This window comes from Solenopsis invicta, chromosome 1, assembly GCF_016802725.1.
Source record: "Solenopsis invicta isolate M01_SB chromosome 1, UNIL_Sinv_3.0, whole genome shotgun sequence".
Taxonomy (NCBI): Eukaryota; Metazoa; Arthropoda; class Insecta; order Hymenoptera; family Formicidae; genus Solenopsis; species Solenopsis invicta.
In genome coordinates, this window is record NC_052664.1 from 21061224 (window position 1) to 21074089 (window position 12866).

Consider the following 12866-nt stretch of genomic DNA (forward strand, 5'->3'; position numbering starts at 1 on the left):
TGAGCAAAACCCCCTTAATAGTTATTGCCAAAAGTTAATCATCGCGTAACGTAGATTCAATATTCGTACATTGCGCGGCCGCGACGTGACCGTGGCATCGAGCTTGGCGTGTAAAATTCACTGCGCGAGAACGAAGCCGGATCGCCATCTTGATTTACATTTACGTGTCTGATTGCAGAACGCGACGGATGCAGGATAGATTGGAACTGGAGCGAGCGGCGGCGTCGCGACTCATTTAACAGGTAAGCGAAATCAATCTCAATCTCGATTCGCGTCAATATTATCAGCTTAGTCGACACGTAATATACAAATTCTATACTCATATCGGTGATTCGTACAAATGTGTATTTCGCGATAATTACTTGAAGAAGATATATTGCGCTAACTGTTGACAACGGCGATACATATATTATCTGATTGCAAGTAACACGCGCGGATGTCGAGTTTATAACATTAATATGCTTCTAATATATAATACGAAATAATAATCGTCATAAAAGACAACGTATGTATGTACATTTATTGCTTGAGACGCGGACCAGTGCATAAATGTGAAGTTGAGAGCAGGATGTGTAGCGTTATTACGTCACAAGTGCGGCGTCGCTATGAAGTTGTCTGCGCGGGAAATGAAACCATTTCATCTTCTTAATTGTATTTACTTTTTATTTGCAGAACGCGGCGTAACAGAAAGGATCAACTCCGGGACGAATGGCGTTACGATTCGTTTAATTAGTAAGCAAAGTTTAAATTAACCATGCATTTATTTTTAAACAACATCTAATTATCGCATAAAACATAGATTCAATATTCGTTTACGACATAGCGCGCGATTCTGGTATTTTAATTTATTTTCATTAAAACTTTAAACTTTTATTACATATTTATCGAAATTATGAATAAAAAACGATACTTGCATGCAAGAATAATTTTCCCATATTTATTTTCAATATTATTTCTATTTGAACATTTTTTTGTATTTGAATAATTTTTTGTGTTACAGATTGTATAGTGTCGTATATACTACAATTTTATTATTGCACATCGTGGGAATATAATCTGAAGAGAAGATCTGACAACTCGGAAATAAATTACTTAAAAGAAATATCGGGTTTCGGTGGACAAACTTTGCGGTATGCATTATTGAATACATACGTAAAATTAATTGTTTGTCTTAATAATTTAAAAATAATAAGTAAGAAGAAAAAATATTTTAATTTAAAACTTAATAAATTTATTTTTATGAAGTTATTCTTTTTGAAAATGCATAGTTATAATATTTTAATTTAAAAACAATTAAAAAATTCTGCCTGTAAAAATTGTCTTTTGAATCGTTGATTATTTTGAGAGTTACATTAATAAGGATTTTATATCTATATGTTACAGATTTATTGCAGCAATGTGTCTGTCAACGCCACTGTTACGCATTGATTGGTGAGTGATAAAAAAATTTCTAAAAGAGGTAACGACACTATGAATTATAGTAAGCCATTTTACTTTTTAATAATATAAAAAAAACGTGTTTTAACAAAAACGTTCAAAACAAATTGTTTAAAAAAATTAAGTTTAAATAAATAAAATTATGTTGAGTCCTATATAAAATTATGTTGATTCTATTAATTATTTTAATTAATAGAATTATTATTATGTCCAGACATAATAAGAATTCGTAATTTTTATTATGGCCATAAAAATAATTCTTCTGTCAAGACATAATTTTAAATAGATGAATTAAAATTATGTTATGACATAACAATAAATTCATTTATTAAAATTATGTCGTCACATAAAAATAATTCCGTAAATTATAATTATTTCAAGACATAATAATAAATGCGAATTTTTATTGTGTTTCATACATAATAATAATTTAATGAATAAAAATTGTGTTTATACCAAAATAACTAATGACAAATTAAATAATATTGAATTAAAAAAATATAAAGTTTTAGTACACACAATATAAGTATTTTGAATAAACAGAGATAAAAAAATTAACGCAAAAATACAATTTGTTAAGCTCATTTTAAATAACCATAATATTAAAAATTTATTTGCCTGTTTTATCCGGACCTCATGTTAGAAAATAGATGAATTGCCTACAAATGATTTATACTATGAAATATATAAATTCTAACTAGAGAGGTTATTTATATTTCTCATTAGAACAAATTAGAATCCAAATAGAAATATACAATTAGTATTAAATTTTGTAAAGAAATATAACGGACTTGAATATACATACTAATTATAAGATATTTGTTTTCACTATAAACAAAGAGATAAATTGTATTAATTTGATACAGGTAGTAAATAAAAATCTAATATTTAGATATAAATCTACTATTTAGATATAATCCCATAATCAAAATTAACAAAATAAAAATAGAAATTCTGCTTTTGGATTCACTAGGAACTCTCAATCATATAAGTTTTGTTAATATAATTAGATCTTTTTTTCAGTGGAAGACAAAATATAAAATTTTCTTGGAAGATTTTATAATCTTAAATAGACACAATTTGCATTAATAAAGAATACTTTTTCTTCATGTAAGCAAATTATGTCGGTTTATAAATTCTTCCAAAAAGATTTTATATTTTCACTTATATATGAAATAATAAATTATTGATTGACACTATTTTTTTTCTCTATGAGTGCGTTTTGATGAAATTAGAATTTTCTGATAATTATAATAGAACTCGATATCTTATACTTAAAAAGATTTATAGACTTTATTTTAATCTGGTTATTCCTACAAAATATCTGATTCATCTATTTTTAAACAGACATACTGGTTGACTTTGTGAAATATTAAATTTAAACAACGCAACAAGATCTTATTTTTTTGTGTATTTATATTTCTTTTTAATCTTTGTGGTATACGTACAAGGCACTACGATCAATCGAAAATAATTTTCGCGTTTAATTGGGTACATGTGCAATTACGGGTACGATTCGGTATCGGAGACCGTTGCAATATACACTCTTTTTTCTCGTTATCGGTTCAATGGCCATGTATTATTGAACTTAGCGTCTAACCGGCCGATCAGCTGGATTAACCACGCTTTATGAGCATGTCGCGGGTTGACAAAAGCACCCCAGAAAGTGCGTCTCCTTTAAGTGACTTGCTGCCTGCGACTATGGCTTGTAAAATACAAGTGTCGTATGAATCGTGGTTGAGAAAGCTTAGTCGACGTTAGACGTGTGTTAAATGTGACACAAAAAGGAGAACTCATTCGCAATGAGCTCACTATCAATCCCGTATCCAACGCGTTCAAATTACTAAATCGTCCTTTCGCAAATCGTGTATAAGAAATGTCTCTTGCACGTACCACGAAGTAGATACTTGCAGAAATATGAAATAATTTGTTAAAACTAGAAATTCTTTGATTTTCGGTGTATAATTTTTTTTTTTTAGCTTTTTGTGTACAGAGAGAAAAATTACTAAATTTTCAAAAATATTCAGTAAAATTTAGCAATTTTTTTCCATCAGCGTGGTAAGTGCATTAGACATTGTGATTCGCCAAAAAATTAATTTTTGCGTTCGATTGGGCACATGTATTATTAAGAGGTACGATTCGGTATCGGAGATCGTTGCAATGTGCACTCTGTCTTCTCGTCACGTTATCGGTTCAATAAGGCCATGTCTCATCAGACTTAGCGTCTAATCGGTCGATCAGCTGGATCAACCACGATTTGTGAGCATGTCGCGGGTTGACAAAAGCACCCCAGAAAGTGCGTCTCCTTTAAGTGACTTGCTGCCTGCGACTATGGCTTGTAAAATACAAGTGTCGTATGAATCGTGGTTGAGAAAGCTTAGTCGACATTAGACGTGTGTTAAACGTGACACAAAAGGCAGAACTCATTCGCAACGAGCTCACTATCGATCCCGTATCCATCGCGTTCAAATTGCTAATTCGTTATTTCGTTAATTGTGTAATAAGCAATGTCTCTTGCAGGTGCCATGAAAACATACTTGTAGTGCTACAAAATGATTTTATTAATGCAAAAATTTTTTTATTTTTGTGTATAATTTTTATTTCTATTTCAGATTTTTGTGATAAATGCACTAGACATTGTAATTCGTCCAGAAATTAATTTTTGCGTTTAATTGAGTACATATACAATTATGGGCTACGATTTGGTATCGGAGAACGTTGCAATGTGCACTCTGTCTTCTCGTCACGTTATCGGTTCAATAAGACCATGTCTCATTGGACTTAGCGTCTAATCGGCCGATCAGCTGGATTAACCACGCTTTGTGAGCATGTCGCGGGTTGACAAAAGCACCCCAGAAAGTGCGTCTCCTTTAAGTGACTTGCTGCCTGCGACTATGGCTTGTAAAATACAAGTGTCGTACGAATCATAGTTAAAAGAGCTTAGTCGACGTTAGACGTGCGTTAAACGTGACACGAAACGCAGAACTCATTCTCAACGATCTCATTAGCGATTCCGTATTGCGTTCAAATTGCTAAATCGTTATTTCGCTAGTCACATAGCAAGCAATGTCTCTTCCATTTGCCACGAAAAAGATACTTGCAAAGATTTAAAATGATTTTTTTAAAGTTAAACTTTATCACTGGAAAAAGATCGTGTTGCATTATTTAGCAATCTGATAGATTCAACCAATATCCGATCTATTCAAGAACAGACAAATCAGAAATCTTGTAGGAATTACCAAATTATAGTTAAATCTATCAAACGATCAGATTATTTTAACAAAAGTTTTATTATAATTATCAGAAATTCTGCTTCTGGTTTTACCAGAAACACTCAATCATTTAAGTTTTTTTAATATAATCAGTTTATTTTTCTTATTGTAAGCAAAAATATAAAGTAAATAGTTTTTATTTATTTATATTTTCAATGTATCACATTTTTTAGGCTACAAATATGAATAAGCGCTGTTTTAGTTACATTTCTAGATGTTATACAAGCTCAAGTAGATAGAACTTAGAAGAGCAGACTCCTATATTAACTAAACGTGAAATTCTGAGGAAGCAAGTAATCGTCTTTAAAAATTATATTTATCGTTCTAATTGTATTATTAATCATGATTTTTTGTAACTTTCTTTTTTTAGAATACACACATCTCAATAAAAGAAACATATTAGAAATTTTTCATTTTTTTAATTCAATCGTAATCAATTTGTCATTACTCAAATTATTTGTCTTTGATATACAGCCAGATGAAATGATTTGGTTGGGTCTGTTTTCAAATACATATTCAAAATTAATTTTTTATTTGCTTTAGCAAACTTATTCTTTCTATTTATGAAGCTGACGTATACTCGTCGATTATTTAAATAAACGAACCGCAACCGGTTTGTTGCATCGCGCGTTTGTTTCGGGAGTGCCGTTTAAGTAATAGGACTTAATTAGTCCTCGGGCGCAATTTTAGTGTGTTTAACGCGAGTGTTCCGCGAGTGCAACGGAACGAGGAGGCTCGACAATCCCGATTTGAAAGGAGAAGGTCTGGGAGAAGCATCGAGCCCCAGTGGAGCAACCTCGAGGTAAATATAAATTTTTGTTTAAAATTAATAGCCTTTTTTTTCTTTTATCCAATTTCATCTCAATACAAAAAAATAAATACTTAAAAAATGAAAATTTAAATAAGATTAATTGAATTTTGTAAAAGTATTTTTTAGATATAATTGCATTATTAAATCTAATTGAAAGACAAGTTTTGAAAATTTGACGTGCGTGTAAAAATAAATTTTTCAATTGATTATTTTAAGCGTAATTATAATTTTTAAATATATTTGTATGTTACAGTATCATCGCAATTTCGTGGCTAAATAACTCCGTATTAGATCTGTGAGTAAAAAATCAAATTTTATTTGTAAAATTTCTTTTTCTAATTTTTATATTCTAAATATTCATCAATTAAAAAATGATCAACGTTTCCGCGCGTAAGATTATGATATATAAATAAATTATATTTACCACATGTTACTCCGCCGATGCTCGATGTCTCTACTAGGCCTCCTCCTCCTCTCATTATCAGATTGTCCAGATTTTCAGTATCGAAGACAATATTTTTTTTTTATATAACACTCGCGAAAGCAGATCATGATGATACTTTGCACTACACTCTCGAAACCAAAGCTAAAAGTTATGATAACGCGAGATTTTATCAACGAAAACATCTCATAAACGTTGCAATAAATGTTTAATGAACATACTATTTTCACCGGAATTGGTACGCGTAAGCAGATTTAGCAAATGATACAAGAGTACGTAATGATACGAGAATTTGATGCGACGCAAGTAAGTCTTACTAACAGTATGAAATCATTGAGTTGAGACTGCGTTAGCTGAGGCGCACGCTGCTAACCGACGAATCGGCTGTTGATCGCGGCGCAAGGTCAACGTTCGACAAGGCCACGCTGCGACGCACCACGCATCACGTGCCGTCTAGTCTAGTCCGCCAGACGCTTCCCCCACTACCCCCACTACTCACGCTCGGCGCGCGGCAGCTCGGCCATCTCCGCCGCCGTTCGGCAATCGTCGTTGAGCTGCCGCTGCTCCTAGAGTCCCTAGAAGTAGAGAGTCTGGACATCTGCCCCTAAAATGTCGGTGATGAATATGTAGTGTATGTACGTGAGCTTTATGTGTGTGAATGTTTATCATTGTGTGCACTTGAACGTGTTGTATGCTGTTATCGCATTGGCTAAAGAAGATTAAACAGGGATCCGTATTGGTGCTGCCATTTTAGGTGCACAATCACGTGCATCCAATCACGTGGAACCCCGAGATGTCCAGACTCTCTACTTCTAGGGACTCTAGCTGCTCCGACATCGCAGCGCCACTGCTACTAATGTTACCGTCGCCATACTGCGCTATATTCATTTACTGTTTCGCCGGTTGTCAGACGTTATAACAAAGCGTTTCCGTGCTTCTCGCGTGTTTCAAACCCGAATTGTGTACAAATACGGTCTCGAGAGTGTCGATGTGATTGCGAATGAGTATTCTGATATGCAGTGAACCGCAGTGTCTCACGTAGAGATGATCGCGAGTATCGTGTGTGCTTGTGTCGTTGTTGCGTAGCTTCGTCAAGTTGCGTGCGTAAACGTGTTCGCTGGAATAGGATACTTCATCATGCAGTAAAATATCGTGAATGTCAAGTGAAGCGTTACTTGTCGCCGTGCGATCATATTAAGTATAAGCTTTGCAATCGGGAGTGGGTTTGTCTCGTTTCTATCTACGCGTGCGTCTATTCAATCTCTCGCCGCTGTCTTGAGTTACGTGACATAGCGCCCGAACAGGGACATGATAGCCGCTCGTTCCTTTTCGCAATTTAGTATTTTTGACTCGTGCGCGTTTCGTCTTTTATTTGCTTTCCTGTTCGTGTGTTATCCGCGTAATATTAAGAGTGCCAAGCAAAGTATCAGGCGGTCATGTATACGGTTAATGTGTATGGTTCGACAATAACGAGTTATCAACAGACTTTCAGCTATAAAACGGTCTCCATGGAGCAACTTTTGGTAAATATTTTATTAATTGTTGTGTATTTTTGCGTTCTTGCACATGTATTTTTGTAATTTAAATGTAAAGCCTTCTTTAGACGATCTATAATTTGCAACAGAATTTGAGAGAATCTATTTATAATTTTATATAGAAAACGTGAACAAACAAGATGCATCAAATATGCACAGTGTATAAATACTCGTGAATTGTAAATGACATAATCTACTGTGATTGCGAAATTTACTGCTAGTACTGAAAATCTATAGTTCATGTCACATATACTATAGATTTTAAGTTAAATTACAAAAAAACATACAAGAACGCAGAAATACAACAATTAATAAAATATGACAGGCTGCGTTCTGATATACGCTGCCAGTATTGAAAATCTGTAGTATATGTGACATGAACAATAGATTCAGTACTGGCAGTGTATATTGAAACGCAGCCTGTCGTATTTTATTAATTGTTGTATTTCTGCGTTCTTGCATACGTAATTTACTGCCTGTACTAAAAATCTGTAGTATTTGTGACATAAACTATGGATTTTCAGTATTGGCAGTGTATATTGGAATGCAACCTGTCATATTTGATCATCTACATTACTATATGATCATATTTTGGTTGCAGGGGCAAGTTACTTATTTATTAAACTGAACATAAGAAATATCTTTGCCTATAATAGTTAAATCTATCCATTAACAAAAATAAAATGTCTTATAAGTTAGTGAAACAAAGTAAGCAGATTTAATTGAAACTGTTTTTTTTTTATTTAACGATCGGACAACAAATTTTAGAGCGCAAGTCGCGCGTTTCCCAGATAAACAAATTACTTCCACTGCGTTACGGTTAGTAACAAAATCGAATTTTGTTATATTTTGATGGTACGATGTCCGAGGATGATTTTAATATCATAATTATACGAGCAACAAATTCATTGATTGCGTAACATGTTTTAGAACCTGGCGTTTGCGTTTCTTGAATAAATTAATTATTTTTAACGTTATTAGCAACTAATTCAAGTAGTGGTATATTTTGATATTATAATATCTGAGAATGGTTTTGGTACCATAATCATGAGAGTAACAGATTATTTTCTGATTGTTATTCTCTGTTTGCTGAGGAGTTTGTCGTGTATACTTGTTACACGATTAACGAAATCGTAACTAACATATTTTATGAGCAACAAATTAGCAACAAATTCTGATGTTATTTTTATATTTAATTTTATTATTATACATATATTGTCCTGCTAACTTAATCTTTCGTTAGCGAAACATTATTAAAAGAAAAACTAACAGAGCAACAAATTTTTTTCTTTGGCAACTTTTTAGAAACAAATGAGCAACAAATAAAAAAAAGTAGTTTTAATTGATTCTGTTCACTTTGTTCTGCTAACTTATAAGTCGTAAAAATGCTTATGCCGATACATTAAAAAAAGATTCTTTCTAAACTAAAATGTTGCTTAACCCTTTTGTGCCTAACTTTTCTAAAAAAAATATATATTTATTATATTTTCAGAATTTGGAAAGGAGATGCAGTAGCAGCAACGGCAACCACAATCGGTGAGTGAACTGATTTGACAATCTATTTACCATTTTTATATATATATACACGTTACATACATAATGTAATATAGATTATTCATATTTGATGCAAAAAAGCCCAACAATGTTATAGCACAGAAAAGAACCACAAAATGGTGAACATTATCTACAGAAGTTCATAAATATTGGCTTTGTAGTTCAATATCTACATTTTATGGACATAGAGGCGCGTTAAATTAAAGACACAGCTGAATTGCAGTTACCGCTCTTAGGCTTCTCTCTGATGATACATATCATATATTAAAAAGAAACAGAAATAAATATTAAATTATTTTTATATTACAACTTGTTACGAACAAAATTCTTAAATCTGATTACAGAAAAGAGTTTTTTCATACATTCTGTCAATCTGTCTAAAGTTTGAATTAGTCGTATTATATGGATTATATCGAATTCGATTGAATTGCGTTAGTGCGCACTGGTGCACGTTAAAGCTGGTATACATATAATCTAAGGTTCATTCAGAATGCGGTTATAACGCATTGTTAGGTACTTGACTAAATATAAATGTCGATTGAAAGAACTATCATATGAAATCATATGAAATCGATTATATTTTATATGAAAAGTTTAGTAATACAATTGAAAGTCAAATTGAAATACAAATTGTAAATCATTCAATTGTAAAAGTATTTAATTGTAAAAAGAAATTATTTTTACGTAATGTTTTTAACTGAAATAATTAGCCGGAGATTAAAATCCTGTTTGGAATCATTTTTATTTTGTATGAAGAGTGTTATGAAATGTCATGTTATATTTATATTTTGGCATATAGTTATACGATTCTTAAATAAAATTATGATTTTAATTAAAATTTAAATAATTCATAAATTTTTTAATGATACTTTATATTTTTTTATGCAAAATACAAACAATTCCAAAATTTCGTTTAATTTATCTTTGGTTAATTATTTTATATAGATATATCACGGTGTAAAAATAATTACTTAATTAGAAATAACTAAATGACTCACAAACCTTTTTAATTGTAAAAAGTTTAAAATTCTTCATACGAAATACAAATAATTTCATATGATATTATTTTCAATTGATGTTTATATTCGATCAATTGTTAGCGTATTTTTTGTGTAATATAATGAACGATAAAAATGACGTAATATAGCGCGTTATCATTTTTTAAGCATATTCTGAATACAGGCCTACATGTAAAAGTAAAATACAAATATTTTGTATAAATTACATATTTTATTAAACATTAATGAAGTATATTGAGGACTTTATGCTTATTAAGCTGATACTGCACACAATGCAGCACAATTGAGTGAAATAAATATAAACAGAAATTTAATGCTCTTTTTTTATTGCTAATTTGTTGCTCTATTCTTATTGTTTAAGCCAATTTGATAGAAACAGCAGTATCAACTTAAGTTTAGGTAACACAGCCACAAGAAAAATACATCAAAATATAAAAAACCAAATACATTTTTTTATTTTTATTTTGATGCTAATTAGTTGTTTCACTGCCAAATTAATTCCACCACTTTTGATTCAACAAAATCATCATTTCCAATCACGCTGTATTAATACAATACCCTGTATTAACACAATATGTGAAATACTGATTCCATCAAATATCTTAATTGATTATATCTTTCTTATTCTATTACTTAGCATTTTAATTAAATTCGATTTTGTTGCTCCACACTTAACATTCAAAAGCTATTCCCAGCTACTCGATGCCTGCACAACACTTCAAGCTTGTAAATTTTATAAAAGTCTTGCTAGATTACGCCTCTCTGATTTTGTTGCTTGGGATTCAATTTAAATTTGATTTTGTTGCTCAACTCCCAACATTCAAAAACTATTCCCAATTACTTCGCGCCAGCACAACACTTTAAACTTGCAAATTCTACGAAAGTATCGATAAATTATGTCTCTCTGATTTTGTTGCTTGGTATTCAAATTAAACTCGATTTTGTTAAAAGAATCTGTAATTTATAACCACTACAACTGTAATCTCTCCTGTCAACTAAAAGAGTCAATCATATGCAAAAGGATATGTTCGAATTATAACTAACATTTTTTTATTTCGTAGTATACTTATTCTTTTCTATTCTCTTGTATTTTTGTAAACAGAAATTAGAAATGTTTGCAAAAAATTTTATACTTTAATATTTTTTGATCGATTTTTACTGAATCATGTATATGTATGATATAATTTTATGGCATTAATTTGAACTATTTGCGAAAAATCAAACTTGATAACTAAAAACGTCTCAAATTATTGTCACGATGCAATGAATGTTTCAACATTTTTTTTATTTACTAAAGATCAATATATTCTCCGATCTTTTCGTGAAATTATGAAAATTGATTTAAAAATTCTTTGAAATCGTGTTTGTGCGACGAAAAAAATTAATCTAGTTTTCGGTTTATGAACGAAGTTTTACCAATGCCTCAAGCGATGTCCAATCTGCTTGCTCGATGCAGCGCATCGATATGCTTTAATCAAGCGAATACATCCAGAGTCTGGTATTTCTATCTGATTATCGAAGCTCGATTCGCTCTACGCGTTCTGCCAATCACTGGTAAACAGAGTCTCTCACACTGATTCGAGGAAATTGTCTGAATACCTGATCACTATCTAATCTAATAAGTTATGCGAAAATACTTAAAATAACACAAGAGTGATGAGAAATATATTAAAACCTCTTATTTATATTATACTCTCGGGTAACTTCGATATATACGTCGTACCTATCGAAAATTTAATTTATCAAGCATTATTTACTACATTTAAGGTAGATAAACTATATCAATAAAAACTTTATCTATTACTATATACTACACTGAACAAAAATTGGTTGAGAAACTAAAATATTTAGTCCGCCCAAATAATAAAATATTTAGTCAACCCAACTAAACATTGGGTTGATTCAACAATTATTTAGTTGCACGAAAAAAGATGTAGTTCATTTATATTAACCATTCCAATTTTTTAACTAAGAATTAATTAAATTAACTTAATATTTTGTCATGCGTATCAGACTAAATATTTTAATTTTCCAAGCAATTTTTTTTTTCAGTGTACTATTAAAAAATGTAAAAACTGAAGATTCATATTCACAACGCGCTTATAAAAATGTTAATACGCCTTTTTATTTTAGCCTTGCTCACGTTTAATGACACAAATAGAAAGACAAAAAAAGCGCGCAAATATCTTTGATATGAGCGTGTTCTAAATATCGGCCAAAATATTTATTTTCTTATATTTGAAAAAAAAAGAACTTTTAGAAACGTTTGCATTTTTACTATATATCAAAAGGGATAGAATATATGGGTTAATTTACGAGTAGGACAATCAAGTTGAATAAAGAATACAAGTACTTGTGTTTTGGTATTATCGTTTATTATTCCTCTACGTTTATGTAGCATTACGAAATAACCACTGAGCCTTTTATACTCCCTACGGAGAGAGTCATCACTTTACGTAGGTTGTAATACATGGCTGCTCTACTCAAAACATTGACAATTCAACTCACGGTTTCGTTAATATTAATACAATACTAACCTGAAGCATATAACAGAGCAGAGTTGCAAGCAACCACTCTGTTATATGTTTATTTTTTTACTTTATTTTTCTCTGACTTTTCCGGTGGATTTTTTTCGACGTAAATACGACGGAATTACTATATAATGAATTTAGCGTGCTTTCTGTTATTCTATCTTTATCAGTCATAAGAACGTAAAACAAGAGCAGAATAAAAAAAAGCGCACTAACATCTTTATAAGCGCGTTCTGAATACGGGCCATTATCTCAAAATAATGTT

General features: G+C 31.2%; 1 protein-coding gene across 1 annotated transcript in view; it reads left to right on the forward strand.

The window, feature by feature from the left end:
- Nucleotides 1-6862: 6862 nt before the first annotated feature.
- Nucleotides 6863-12866, forward strand: part of LOC105194771 (acetylcholine receptor subunit alpha-like) — a 119207-nt gene continuing 113203 nt past the window's right edge. The window contains exons 1-2 of the mRNA XM_011159862.3: nt 6863-7485; nt 8990-9033. The gene's annotated coding sequence lies outside the window, so the exon portion shown is untranslated. The remainder of the gene's footprint in view (nt 7486-8989; nt 9034-12866) is intronic.